At 33.2% G+C, this 16,430-nt stretch overlaps 1 pseudogene; it reads right to left on the reverse strand.

Moving 5' to 3' along the window:
* The window catches only part of LOC109347875, a 19,824-nt pseudogene continuing 4,563 nt past the window's right edge, over window positions 1,170-16,430 (reverse strand).

Raw genomic sequence — 16,430 nt, forward strand, 5'->3', positions numbered from 1 at the left:
AAGACTTAATCTATAACTTTTTGAAGCTTGAATCTTCTATGTGTTCATGGTCTTCTTCCTTTTCTTCTTTTTGTGATCTTTGTGGCTTCATCAAAACCGTGTCAAGGTCAGGAGTCAGATCTTCTTCACAATTCTAATCATAATCTTTGAAAATAAGGAAAAGATATGGAAAATTAGTATAAAAGGGGGTAACTATGGGTTGAAGAGATCACTCAAACATCACTTATCATTAGTGATCATCACTAATCACCATTTAGAGGAGAAAATATTAGGATTGAGACAACAACCACCCTATGAAGCTTGGAAAGAAGAAGAATGTCAACCAACCAGATGGTTATGTTATAGCTTCCATGGGAATGAGTAGCTAAATCTTTCTGTCTGGAGTTAGATGTAATTATTTGAACTCGATGTGTCCAATATGATTATTTAATTGTTTAATATTATTCAATTGTTTTTCCTTGATTATTCTTATTCTTAATGCTTGTTTTGGTTTGATCACCCAATGCATGATATTAGGTTTAAAGATGAGTAATGGAAATTTCCATGTTTAAACTAAATCTAGAATATATCAACTAGTAACATATTGATGCCTAGTAATATGATTGATTGAACTAGTCATTCTAACATTCATATTATTATGATTAGATGATTAATTTGTCAATGAATTGAGAATAAGTTTAGTCAAAGATTTGATAAATAGAGAAGAACTGGTGGTGGGGAAATCATAAGAATAATCATATATGAATGTAATTATTAGATACTAGAGGACAAATAGTGAAATCTAATCTCGGGTTTTTCATCTCTGAACTTAATATTTTTAAATCGTTTACTTTTACATTTGTTTAATTTTAACATTTTCACTAAATAAAAGCTTTTTTCAACCCAACTTTAAATATTTGCTAACTAAAAGAATATCAAGCAAGTCCTTGTGGATTCAACAATCTTATATGCTTGTTTGTGACAACCTGTTTGGTTAAAAATAACAACCAATTTGCTAGTTAGCAATACCCATGGGGCAAACGCTAAGACACCTGAGTTATTATAACAAAATTCTTGAGATCAATATATACAATTGGTTTCTTTCCTCTACTCTAATTCTAGACAATTTCATGCAAATCTCAGCCTATTAAGAAATATTTTTAATTTCAACACTCCTATGGTAATACATAATGAACATGGTTTAATAACTTGAGGATTACCTCTTGATAAGATCAGCAGGTGGAGCTTGGTCAAGGAAAACCCAATCCTTGTAAATAACAGCAGAATTTTCCATTGAATATTTTCCCAACAAGAATGTTGACTCAATAATACCCTCTACGTGCAAGTAATTTGATATTCATTGTATCACGATAATGTGGAAACTGGAAAGTAAAAGCTTATGAATTGGGTGAACCACACTAAGATGTATGTTTGCTGCTATAATAAATGGCTCAACAACTGCATGAGTATTCAACCTGAAATCCATTTAAATATATCAATGATAAAATCATAAAAAATAGTGTTTTAAATTAATTGCAGTTGTAATATTACAGTAACAGTTGAGATTACTGTGATTTTGGTCATTGCGACTGTTGTATGTGGATACCAACTGTTGTGGTGCGAATTATTTTGTGATTAAAAAAATATTTTTAAATTTGATGCAACCTGATACACTTTGATATGGTTGCGTTTGTGATTCGGAATCACATGCAATTGCAGTGTAATGCAGTTGTGGCGGTCACCACAACCGCAATATTGCGGTCACATCAAATGATACGGTCCACAATTTAAATCACTGATACAAAATAAAACTAAGTTTGATTGTATAAATCTTATGAACAAAATTCATACCAATGACAAACAAGTTGATGAAAGCATGAGTCATTTACGATTAGATAAGCTTTGGCTAGTAGCCAAAGAGAACCATCAACACCTTGGTCTGTTGGTAGGTAAACATTACTAATAGGACCAAAATTATCACCCTGAGGATGTGGTTTACTAAGCTCAATAGCCAATGGATTTAAATTTCCATTGCTTTGCAAGAAAAGGATGGTTCTTGTAGCGTAAGCCTTTCGAGTATCAGTTGCATTTATTTTTCTCAAATATGGAATGATTGAGTGAACAACTTGTTTTCTGCAATAGCCTGTTCCACAAATATAATTTAGTCATTATTATCCATTTGTATCTTATCTGAACTAGATTCTCATATGATTTGTTTGCGAATTGAGTTTGGTAAGAAAATAAATGGAAGTTTTCAAACTCATCTCATACATATATTTCATAGCTTAGAAGTCTTTCATTCTCCTTCAAAACCTAATTTGCAAACAAACCCAAAAAATAATGTTGTTTGAGTATAGCAAAAGGACAGTGAGAAATATTGTTAATACCTGTTCAACGGTGAGCCACTCAATTTTTATTATAAAAAAAAAGTATATTTAATGCATTAAAAAGTGCAAAAAGAAAATGACTTCCAATATAGACTTTATTTTTTCTACTTTTACTTATTTAACAAAGGGTACATTTTAGCATGACTCATTAAGTTTACCTGAAGTCTTGTAATAATATGTGGATTTACTCTAGCAATCATCTCTCTTGCAAATTCTTCATCAGTCATCCATGCAGATTTATCAACTATTCAAAGATGTAATATCTATGCAGGTCATGTATAAATTTAGAGTATAAAACTTTTACATTGTTAATACATACAATTTTTTTCTTAAATTTAAATTGGAAGGAGTTATGGGTCTAAAATATACCTTGAATTACTTTAGGTTCAGGAAACTTAAGGACATGTTCACCATAAGTTCTGACGAGTTCCCTGAAAAATGGGTTTGGGATAAGGTTAAGTACATTAGTAGGAAGCTTAATTCCACCTTCATATAATCCACGTACATCTTCAAAACTACTAAACTCAGGTTGATTGAATTGTAAGCTAATTGCAGATTGCAATTTTGGTATAATATTTTGAGATGGAGATTTAAGTATATAGACAAGAAAATCTGAATATTTCAAGTGACCAAATGCTTCATCTCTTGGAAGGTAAATGGTGTCTCTGTGACTCTCACTATTAATTTGAATATGTTAAAAAAATATAGTAGAAAACTAATAAACAGTAGGTAAAGGATAGCCTTGAATCCCTTGATTATACAAACAAAAAAAAACTAAAAATAAGTAGCAACAAACAATAACTTCAGAAATATAGCCGACAATATGTTTTCAATAGAAAATAGGTTATATGTCATACACTATATAGTGTTATAGTAAACCTTCCTTTAATCATGTATAAAAGAATAACTTTTTTAACTAATAGAAATTTAGATACAAAATAAGTGCACAACCTTTGTTAGATGACTTTCTGCTAGTTCTTCCCCTGCGAAGGTAAGGCAAAGTGGATCCTCCAAGAATTGGACAAGCCAAGCTTGCATTCTTGTCGAGATTATCCAAATCGTTGTAGACATCATAATCATAGATCCTTTCCCATTCCTTACGCTCACCTTTTCCATTTCCTCTTAAAGTTTTCAACTCTTCTTCTCTATAATAGACTAGTGGAGGAGGTGTTATACTAGGGAGATATGTCTACATATATAAAATCAATATGTTAGAAACAAGGTAATTAATTTATGGAAGTGTAGAGAAATGACTTGTTTATTTACCTTGTTAGCAAAGAAGATGCCATTAGTTTCATACAACTTAGAGTTGTAAACCCATGAGTTGCAAAGAAAGTGGATGGTTCCTTGATTTGGAATGTCTTCAAGAGTTAAATTCACAAGGAAGAATTCAGATTGAGTAAAATTCTTGATATAGAATGCTCCGGGAATTCCAAAGTCATTGTCCCATTCGAAATGAATGGTGTATGCATCTTGCTTAGCTCCCAAGTTTGGTAATGAGGGAAGACGTTTCTCCAAAAAGGCTTGTTTACCCACTTTCCCTTTTCCACCGCCTATAAAATGTTTACCGAGGTCTTTTGAGTTTGTAACCATACTTTACTTATAGTAAATATTCATTTCAGTCTCTCATGTTTTTTAACTTACTATTTAGTTTCCAAAAATTGAAAACCCCAAAATGCTTCTGAAAAATCAAATGGAAGTCAAATTAATCATTTTTTACGGTCAAATTAGTCTATATGAGATATTGTAAAACATGTTAAAATGACTAATTTAACTCGCATTTAATTTTTTGAAACATTTTTAGGTTTTTCAATTTTTGAGAGATCAAACTAATAATGTCGAAAAATATAAAAAACTGAAATGAGTATATACTCTTTCAAAAACTATATAATCTATAATCAAGTTTATTAAAATTTCATATCAAAATGAATTGATAATAAGATAAGTAGCTCAAAATATATTTGAATGGGGATGAATAAGATAGGAAACTACAACTTTTTGCCTTTTAGCTAAATAAAACCACATGTTTTTTTATAAAATAAACACCTTATTTAAGCAATGAAATAATATCTCTGTTTCTCATTCAATTTATAAGTCACATTCTAAAATCTGACTTTTTCTTGTTATGTTGCATTTTATAATTTTTATGTAATATTTATTATATTTTTCTTATTTGTTTTTCCATCATTAATGAGATATGGAGTATAACATATTATAAAGGAACATGGGATAATGAGTACTGAAGAGAAAAAAAGAAGGAAACGTGAACATTAACTATGAAGCACAGATACGGATACGTGTATCGGATACAATATGTATCCGATATGTTGATGTGTATTTTTTCTAAAATATATGATACGATATATTCTGGGGATACATGTATAAAATAGTAAAAAAAATAATAAAATATAATAAAATTATATGTGTAAATCAAAATATCCAACGTAGAAAATATAATGGAAATTGCAAAACATTGTCCTCCAAAATTTCAAGTACAAAAACTACAAAATATAGTAGAATAATTCATAAAATTGTTTATTATCTAGGCCTAGAAACATAAATAATATCAATTTCATCTCCTCCTTAACCATCATCTGTAAAGAGGACAACTTCTACTTCTGGTTCATCAAGAGACAATGTTGTCACTTGAAGAGTTTCAACACTACCAAAATCTTCCCACGCATCTCCAACAATGTCCTGCATCTTAGTTTGCCCTTGTTTGTACTCTTCACTTTTGTTAGATAAGAGTCGCAAATTAGTATGCACATAAACCAAACCTTCTTCTCTTTTTGGTTTCAACTTGTTTCTTTTTATCTAGTGAATGAATGAATATGTGCTCCAATTCATTTCACAACACAAGGAGGAGCAAGGCTACACAAAAAGCCTCAAAGCAAGATTTTGATGTAGAGGGGCAAAAGAATCATGCAACACCCACCAAGATTTAGGGGGTTTAATCTCCATATATCTTTAACTAGGTCAAAAAAATCAAAATTGTGATAAGAAATTTGTATATTTGATTGAAACGTACATTTTATCCTCATCATTTCTAAACAGCTTTTTCAAGCACTTATTTTTCTCTATAGAAATTTCTTCATCCCCTAGAGGGGAATACCTATTTGAAGCCTCTTGAATCCATTCATTATTGTAGTACCTATAAATAACAGAAAAGTTATATATTATTTGTATTTGTAGTATACTTATAATAAGTAATAAATAATTAGAAATATTAAATTTAAGAGTAATTATCCATTTTGGTCCTCATCTTTTTTGTGGATACCAATTTAATCCCTAAAAATTTTAAGTGAAGTTTTCGCTCCTAACACATTCAACGTCGAATCACGTTACTCATTCTGTCATCTTGGCTTCATTAACTGTAAAAAATTTGCTCGCGTGACACGTTAAGTGTTGACATGACATCTTCTGGATTACCCTACGTGTACAAGTTGTCATATCATTAAGCGCAATGTTTTTGTAAAAAAAATTCTTTCAAAAAAAGACATCGTTTTTTAAAAATAATATTTTTAATTAAAAAAGTAAATTTTTTAAGCACAGCTATGAAAGCGAAAGGTAACCTTTTCGGGGTTCAACCTGATTCTCATAATGAACACTACTATGAAACCAAGCATTCCTAGAAGAGTTCAAAACCCTTCTCATGGGCAATGATTCTCCAATAAGAACAAGAAACCTTGCCGACATTATTTTAACCACAAATCTATTACAAAAACTTATTCAAATTGTTCCTTCAAATGGGACAAGACAATATTAATATATGCTAAAACCCTTTCAAATAAACCTTAAAATCTGCTACAGGAAAACCCAAAATAAACCCACAAAAATTCCAAGCTTTGAGACAAATTTAAGGGAATCAGGTTAAGGAAAATCCTCAGTTGCAGACTTGCAGAGAAAAGCTGAAACCTGTTTTATTGTGTCTATGTGAAGAGATGAGGGGAAATTGTTGGTGCTGCTACTGCATATCCATGAAGTAGAAAGTACATATGAAATTTGAGAAAGGTCTTCTCTTTTTGAAAATGGAAAAGTGGGTATCTAATTTGTGTTTTGAAAATTGAGGAAATTGGGTAGTTGGGTTGAACAAGGTGAAGATGTTCATAAGGTGGAGGATTGGATGAGATTATGGAGAAGAAGATGAAGGAAATATTATATTTTTAAAAAAATTAAAAGTTGCATAAAAGTATTTATTTTATTATAAAAATATATTTTATTTTAAGAATTGTATAATAATTTTTTTCTAAACAAATTTTTTATTACAATTTTATTTTTTATTGAAAAATATTATTTAAAAAAACGACGTCGTTTTGCGAGGGAAAAAATTTAAAAAAAATCCACTTGATGACATGGCAACATGTACATGTAGGACCATCCAGAAGATGCCACATCAACACTTAACGTGTCACGCGAGCAAATCTGTTATAATTAACAGAGTCAAGATGACGGAAAGACTAACGTGATTCGACGTTGAATTTGTCGGGGACGAAAATTTTTAGGGACTAAATTAGTACCTATGAAATGATAATGGACCAAAATGAGTAATTACTCTAAATTTAAAATATTATTTTTACCTAAGATTCAAGGATTGACCATACAATGGAGAAGAGATTAACGTTTGGTCCATCTAGCAATTAGGATTGAATGAATAACATCGTAAATTGATGATGTATCATTATTTATATCTATTCTCTCATGCCTAAATATAGATGACCTCACTTTCTCTATCATAGTATCTCATATCTCATAGACCAAATGAATTGTGGCGCTGTCTGTATCACAAGCTCTAAGCTTACTATATATCACAAGCTCTAAGCTTACTATATATAAGCTCAGTAAAATCTAAAATGTATGTAATTTTATCCCATAACATATCATTCAAAATATGCTTTTTTACAGTTTGGGCCTTTGTCATATGCTCTATATCGCCATCTTTATACGAATCTCATTATTCATTAATAACCATTGATTGTAAAGAACGGTTCAAAAATTTAAATCTTATCAACATCACTAAAATTGAGGCAAAATAGGTTTCAACAAACTCGAGAAGTGCTTAGACATGGCCAACCTCATTGTGTGGCTCATTATAAAGTTCCTAACATAGCAAACCTGATCAGCAAGTTGAGTAATCCAACAATATTCCTCATAAACTAACTCATTTCTTTTAGTTTTCTGAGGATCACATATGCTTGTGTTGTAACCGTAGCTTGCAGCAATTCTAAATGACACAAAATAATACTTACTGGTCGAGTCACGACTAGGTCGCTCTCTTTAAGACGTTTCGTGGCACTGCCCAAAATGTGCAAGCAGACTATCAACCACGACTTCCCCAGGATAAAACAACTCAGATCTTTGTTATCGAATTCTTACTACACTGTAAGAACCAATCTCGAATACACCCACCACAATATGGCTACTAGTGCCAATTCTCGAAATTGCCCACAATATAGCTACCCATGCTAATTCTCTTCCCACAATACTGACTACCAGTGTCAGTTCTCGAAATCCCACAATATGGTTACCTATGCCAATTCTTTACCCATAATTCTTTACCCACAATACTGACTACCGGTGCCAGTTCTCGAAATCTCACTTTGCTGCCTATGCCAATTCTTAAGTGCCACGGAAAGAAAGGGAGAGAAGTTTGCCGGAAATGCGTTGGCGGAATATTAGGGGGAAGAAAGAAAAGTTAAGAGGAAATGCCTTCAACTTGGTGCAAGTTATAATGAGGGGAGAAAGCCTCTATTTATAACATGAGAATTTTTCCATGTTCCTCATTTCTCCAATGTGGGACTTGGGAGATGTTTTTTCAAAACTCTTCTATGTGGGACTTGAGAGATGTTTTTTTTTCAAAGCTCTTCTATGTAAGACTTGAGTGTTTTTTATATTTCACACCACCATGTTCCAACTATCCCCTACTTGAAATTAAAAAAACGATTTCCTAGAATATTTGTGGTCTCAATAAGATTGTGCATAAACAAAGGTGTCATGTGACTTGAACCTTTGTATAATGAGTAAGATCCAAATTTTACTAGAGTGACTCGTAGTCTTGAACTCTATCTCTAGCATCAAACCACAGACAACCTTTTCAAAGGTGTATTCTGTAATGCTCGTGCGTTAAAGGTCATGCACGTCTATCCCAATATAGTGAACGCTCTAGAAATTTATGCCCCTAAATTTCATAGGTAGCGGCCCCCACTTTCACATTCACATAGGTGAGTCTATCAAGAGTACTCCTGTAGCCTAGGTACTCTACTCCAATTGGAGTATAGATCTCATTAAGAGTTTAACTCATCCTGACATATGCTGCGGGAATCATGCTTCTCATAATTTTATAGCTTGTTCATTCTCATATCACTTCACAACTTGTTATTACCCATTGAACCTATTTCTTGGGATCTCCAGTCAGTTAGGTCGGGTTACAATCATGAGTGATCCTCGTTCTAAGGGAAATAATCTAATACTTTTAGAAGTATTATGGACTTTCTCTCTAGCTAGTCCTTTCGTCAAAGGATCTGCTCAGTTATTCTTAGTGGTACATGATCCACTCTAACAGCTCATGTAGAGAGTAACTCTCCAATGATGTTGTGCTTATGACGAATTTGTCGTTTTCTTACCGTTATAAAAGTGGTTCTCAATTTTTGCAATAGTCGTGATACTATCACAATGGATCAACACAGTTGGAATCATTTTTTCCCACAGGGGAATCTCTGCAAGCAAGCTTCTCAGCCAACTTACTTCTTCACTAGCTGTTGCTAGTGCTATCATCTCAGCTTCCATAGTGGATTGAGCCAAAATAGTCTGTTTCTTTGACTTCCAAGAAACAGCCCCACTAGCTATGCTAAATATCTAGCCACTGGTTGCTTTGGAATCATCTTAAAGAGTGTTCCAATCAGGATCACTGAATCCTCTAGGACAGCTAGAAACCTTTGGTAGTGTAATCAAAGGTTCATAGTTTTCTTAAGGTATCTCATTACCCTTTGTATAACATGCCAATGCTTCATACTAGGTCTACTGGTAAACCTACATAATAATCCCACAACATAGGCAATGTCGGGTCTAGTACAATCACTAGCATACTGAAGGTTGCCAATGATACTAGCATACTCAGCTTGTCTTACACCTTCACCAGTGTTCTTAAAATTTAAAAAGTTTTACACTTGGATCGTATGGTGTGCTAGTAGGTTTACAGTCAAAGTATATATATTTCTTTAGGATCTTTTCCACAGTGAGATTGATCCAAAGAAATTCCTTCTTTTGACCTAGTAATTTTTATACCAAGGATTACACTTGCCTCTCCAAGGTCTTTCACATCAAAGTTTTTACTCAACAATGATTTCATATTATTCACAACATGAATGTTGGAACCAAATAGGAGTAGGTCGTCTACATAGACACATATGATAGTGTAAATGTCATTTTCTGATTTATAATAAATGCAATTGTCACTTTCATTCACGTTAAACTCATTCGAGACCATTAAGTCGTTAAATTTTTCATGCCATTGTTTAGGTGCTTGCTTAAGACCATACAATGACTTATCTAACTTGCAGACCTTATTTACTTGTCCATGAATTACAAAACCTTCAGGTTGTTCCATGTAGATTTCTTCTTCCAACTCACCATCTAAAAAGGCAGTCTTAACATCCATTTGATGTACTAATAAATTATGTATCACAGTGTCGCGCCCCAATTTTCGGATGCACGACCTCATTAGAGTCACCACTATATTTTTTCGGTCAAAAATGTAAAAAAAAAATTTTGGCTCAATCACATTTGGCCTTGGACTTCGATATCCAGGTTCATGAGTCAATTACGAATTGGGGAAGGTATTAGCACCCCATTTGCCCGTAATAAAACGGTACCCTAACTAATTGCATGAATTAGATACCCTTAATTTATTAAAATTAAATTACTTAAAACAAAAATATTTATTTTTGAATTTTGTGTCTGACAAGAGTTCATCTTGTTCCTACGTATCCCTAGGTGCAATAGGGAAATCAAGACTACGTAGTTCTGGTTATGAAAATGTTTGACTTGATTCGTTTAATTTGATTAAAATTTTAAAAATGATTTAAATTGATTGAATGGGTATTAATAGACGAAGAGTCGACACAGGTCACTTATACCCTTTCTGCTTCAATAAATAACAGGGGCAATACTAATGATCGCAACCACTTCTCGGCTCGAAGAGAAAGGAAGATGTAACACGAGTTATAACCTCGCTATTGAATCCTTATTAAAATAATTTTATTTTTTAAAAATAAGTTAACTATTTTATTTATTGGATTTTATGTTTGAACAAAAAAATATTTGTTAATTATTACTATAATCAAAATATATATTGTTGTTCAAAAGAAGTAAGAAAAGGGAGATAATTGATCACTAATATTATTACCAACAATAAGAAATACATAAAAGGTTATACAAGGAAGAAGGAAAAATATACCTGATGTAGTGAACCCATACTGATCTGATATCTAAGCACTTTGAATTGAAACAATTTATAGCATAAGCAAATATTTGTGGGAACAGGCTATATCCAAAGGCCTTTTTAATTAAAGTAACAATAGCAATCTTAACAACTATCGCCAGGAAAACAAATACCATGAAGACATCAACATGGTTCTTTTGGATTTAGTATGGATGGTTTAGATATGGATAATGTAGTGGGGAATTGCAATGAGACACATTAATGAATAAGAATTGTAAGAGAGGTTGATGTAAATGAATATGAGGAATTGTGAAATAAAAATGAAAATTAAATTAGAACATTACTACCATCATAGATGATAACCAGTAATAGGGGTGGAGTATATTTTATCTTTTTTTTTTGGAATTGTTGCACAAACCTAGGATTCATAGAATTTGTAATGGGTTATGCTATTAAAATTGAATGAAAACAACATGTTGATAGTTGATATATGTATGTGACTAGCAAGCATGGAAGCCACTAGGTTTGTTTCAGTTAAGGACTTGGGCATAGATGATTGATGTTGGTTCGTTGTTTTTCTTGTGTATGAAGAAAATACATTTTGGGTTATTGTGGATTTTTGGAAATAGATGATGGATGATTTGTGTTTGTTGTGTAAAAAGATTTGGGATTGGTGTGGATTAGTTGTTTCTCCCCCCTCTGATACTCGAGTATGGCCTCCCCTTATAGCCAAAGAATGTGGCGTGTGCAAAATAGGAGGGAACAAAATCACCCATTAATTCATAGGAGAACATTAAGGGTGTGATTTAATTTTTTCCCAATTCAAAATCAGATTGTTGTACACGGCTGATTGTTGGCTTGTTGCACTTGATTGATTTTGTTACCAATTTCATTAATCCAATTCAATGCTCTTTATTTTCAACATCACAGGCCAAATTTTAGCACATGCAATTTTGGGCAGCAATGACTCCTTACCCCCAAGATTAGAATACATATCAATCAAGGCAAAAATCTTACAAATTGTAAGACAATATTTCAACATTAAAACTAAATTGGAAATTTGAAATTTAAAGAACTCGAACTTACATTATTTTTGGGATGCTTAAAAAGTGTCAGTTTTTGATAGAAAATACCCAAATAACTTATTTTGTTTTCATTTGTTATTTTATTTAAAAATATTTTGGGTCGGACAAAATTGGGTGTTCACACGCAGCGATCCATATTAGTACTCTAATGGATGTTATTCTAGTAACATGTGAAAATGTGTCAAAGAAATCTATATTTTCTCTTTGCCTGAAACCCTTAGCTACAAGGTGAGCCTTGTATGTTTATTTTTCAATACCCACTTACAACCAATACGTTTGCAGCCAGGAGGCAAGTCAGCTAAATGTCAAGTCTTGTTAGACTCTAGAGAATCCATCTCATCATTTATGGCTTCTTGGCACAAATCAGCATCCAAAGAAGTCAAAGCTTCTTGGAATGTTGATGGATCCTCTTCCAATGTATAAACCATATAATCAGGTCCATACTCTCTAGCAGTCCTTGCTCTCTTACTTCTTCTAGGTTCTATTTCTAACCCATCGTTATTAAGATTATTGTTAATCACAAGTATGTGACTAGTTGTTGTGCCCCACTATTCCTAAATTTAAAAGGGAATTTCAATTCATTGAAGTCAGTATCATTAGACTCAGTGATCACTTTTGTGTTAAGATCATAAAACTTATATGCTTTGTTGTTTACAGCATACCCAATGAATACACATTCATAAGCTCTACTTGCGAGTTTAACTCTCTTGGGGTCTGGTATCTGGACATAAGCCAAACAACCTCAAGTTCTCAAATAAGACAAGTTTAGATGTCTATTGTTAATAATTTCATATGGGAGAATTTTGCTTTTAGCCTTGGGGACTCTGTTTAGCACATAACATACAGTTAATAAAATTTCACTCCACGAAGAGGGTGCTGCACCAGAACTTAACATAATAGCTACAACTAATTCAGTTAAAGTTTTATTCTTTCTTTTAGCTTTACCATTCATTTCAGGTGAGTATGGTGCAGTCATTTCATGAATAATGCCATTTAATTTATAAAAATCATTAAACATGTTAGAGTTATACTCAGTGCCTCTATCGCTTCTGAGTTTCTTTATTTTCTTGTTGAATTGATTTTCAATTTCAGTTACATATAACTTAAACATGTCAAGAGCTTCACTTTTATTTTTCATAAGATATACATTGTTAAAATCAGAGCAGTCATCAATAAAAGTGACAAAATAACATTTGCCATTTCTAGTTAACGTTCCATCTAATTCATATATATCTGAGTGTATTAAATCTAAAGGCTCAGATTCTCGCATAACTGATTTATGTGGTTTTTTTGAAATTTTTGCTTGACTGCATGATTCACAAATTTCAAAATCATTTTTAGATAACTTTGGAATTAAACCTAAGCTACTCAAATTTGAAATTGCACGTTTATTAATATGACAAAGTCTAGAATGTCAAATATTAAAATCACACAACATGTAAACAGAATCAGAAATTTTATTAATAGAAACATCAACATTTAATTTAAACATGCCATCATTAAACATGTTACCCCATTCTTCTATCCTCTTAGAGTGTTTTCATAAAAACATCCCCTTTTCACAAAAAACAAACCACCTCCTTCTTCGTTGTTCCTACTTCTCTCCCACCCCATTCTTCTATTCTCTTTTTTACAATAACAAATTACCCCTTCTTCTTCGTTTCTTATTCTCTCCCATGGTCCCACCCCTTTCTTCTCTCCTATATTAAGAAATAAAGGCAATAGGACAATACCCTCTCCTCCTCTTCTCTTTATAAACAAACTAAGAGAAAAGAAACTAAGAAGTAAGAAAGGTAAGTACTTTTTTGTTTACTCTTCACAACATACCTATGGTAGTAGAGGTGGCGGAACTAAGCAGTGATGGACTGACAATGTTGTGGACCAACTATCGGAGGATCAATGCAGTGTGACGGTATGTTGGTATGAGTCTTCTCTGTGGATGTTTGCCTTTAAATAAGTTGGTTTTTGCTTGATTATTGAGATGTTTCTTAGCTTTGATAAAATGTATCATATCTTATCATTTTTTTGTTGAAAACATATCACATACATATCTTCATCTATCTTCATCTTCATCTTTATTTTTTTTTGGATACTCTACGGATACGTATCCTTCACGAACTTGAGCGTATCCGTGTTGGACGTGTGTCCAATACCAACATGTGAGGATGTTCAACATATCTGTGCTTCAGAGACCATCAGTTGTTGAACACAGATTTTATTGGGTTGTAAGTTATTATTGGAGTGATGAATATTTTATTAAGTGGTGACTTTATTTTTAATTACTCCCTTTTGAGTTCATTTTATTAACTCACTTTTTGGGTTCATTTAACTGTACCATAAAGGTTGGTCTATTTTTATTAAGATAATCATATCATTTCTTATGAAAAGTTGGTATAAAAAATAAAACAATTAAAAGAATAAAGTTAATAGTTAACTGTACCACTTCTTGTGAAGGGTTGGTCTCATAATAAACCGTACCACTTCTTAAGAAGGGTTGGTATAAAGAATAAAATAATAAATTGTGGAAATATAAATGACTGAATGTAAATAAACAAAACATAGAGATATTAGTTAGTTGTGGAACGTAAATGAAGAAAATTAAATGTTAGTGGTTAGATTTATTAATTCATCATTCTTTTATTGTCAAGTAACAATCCATTTGTTGTTACCGTAGCTTGCAGCAATTCTAAATGACACGAAATAATACTTACTGGCTGAGTCACGACCAGGTCACTCTCTTTAAAACGTTTCATGGCACTGTCCAAAATGTGCAAGCAGACTATCAACCACGTCGTCCCCATGATAAAACAGCCCAGATCTCTGTTATCAAATTCTTACTGCACTGTAAGAACCGATCTCGAATACACCCACCACAATATGGCTAACAATGCCAATTCTCGAAATTACCCACAATATGGCTACCCATGCCAATTCTCTTCCCACAATACTGACTACCAGTGTCAGGTCTCGAAATCCCACAATGTGGCTACCAGTGTCTCGAAATCCCACTTTGGCTGCTTGTGCCAATTCTTAAGTGCCACGGAAAGAAAGGGGGAGAAGTTTGCCAGAAATGCGTTGGCGGAATATTAGGGGGGAGAAGTTTGCCGGAAATGCGTCGGCGGAATATTAGGGGGGAGAAAGAAAAGTTGAGAGGAAATGCCTTTAACTTGGTGCAAGTTAAAATGAAGGGTGAAAGCCTCTATTTATAACATGAGATTTTTCTCATGATCCTCATTTCTCCCATGTGGGACTTAGGAGCTTAAGTTTTTATTTTTTCAAAACTCTTCCATGTGGGACTTTGACAGTTGTTTTATTCTCACTCATGGTTTTCAACAAACCATGTTCCAACAATCCCTCACTTGAAATTAAAAAACGATTTCGAGAATATTTGTGGTCTCAATAAGATTATGCATAAACAAAGGTGTCATGCGACTTGAATCTTTGCATAGTGAATAAGATTCATGTTCCAACAATCCCCACTTGAAATTAAAAAACGATTTCTGAGAATATTTGTGGTCTCAATAAGATTGTGCGTAAACAAAGGTGTCATGCGACTTGAACCTTTGCATAGTGAATAAGATCCAGATTTTACTAGAGTGACTCGTAGTCTTGAACTCTATCTCCAGCATCAAACCACACACCACCTTTTCAAAGGTGTATTCTGTAAAGCCCGTGCGTTTAAGGCCATGCACGTCTATCCCAGTATAGTGAACGCTCTAGAAATTTATGCCCCAAAATTTCATAGGAAGCGACCCCACTTCCACATTTACATAGGTGAGTCTATCAAGAGTAATCATATAGTCTATGTACTCCACTCTAATTGGAGTATAGATCTCATTAAGAGTTTAACTCATCTTTACATATGCTACAGGAATCATGCTTCTCATAATTTTATAGCATGTTCATTCTCATATCACTTTACAACTTGTTATTACCCATTGAACCTATTTCTTGGGATCTCCAGTCAGTTAGGTCGGGTTACCATCATGAGTGATCCTCGTTCTAAGGGCAATAGTCCCATACTCTTAGAAGTATTATGGACTTTCTCTCTAGCTAGTCCTTTCGTCAAATGATCTGCTAAGTTATTCTCAGTGCGTACATGATCCATTCTAACAGCTCCTGTAGAGAGTAACTCTCTAATGGTGTTGTGCTTACGACGAATTTGTCGTTTCTTACCGTTATAAAAGCGGTTCCTAATTTTTGCAATAGCCGTGGTACTATCACAATGGATCAACATAGCTGGAATCGGTTTTTCCCATAGGGGAATCTCTGCAAGCAAGCTTCTCAGCCAACTTGCTTCTTCACTAGCTGTTGCTAGTGCTATCATCTCAGCTTCCATGGTGGATTGAGCTAGAATAGTCTATTTCTTTGACTTCCAAGAAACAGCCCCACCAGCTATGCTAAATATATAGCCACTGGTTGCTTTGGAATCATCTGAAAGAGTGTTCCAATCAGCATCACTGAATCCTTCTAGGACAACTGGAAACCTTCGATAATGTAATCCAAGGTTCATTTTTTCTTAAGGTATCTCAATTACCCTTT

The sequence above is a fragment of the Lupinus angustifolius genome, chromosome LG05 (genome assembly GCF_001865875.1).
Source record: "Lupinus angustifolius cultivar Tanjil chromosome LG05, LupAngTanjil_v1.0, whole genome shotgun sequence".
NCBI lineage: Eukaryota > Viridiplantae > Streptophyta > Magnoliopsida > Fabales > Fabaceae > Lupinus > Lupinus angustifolius.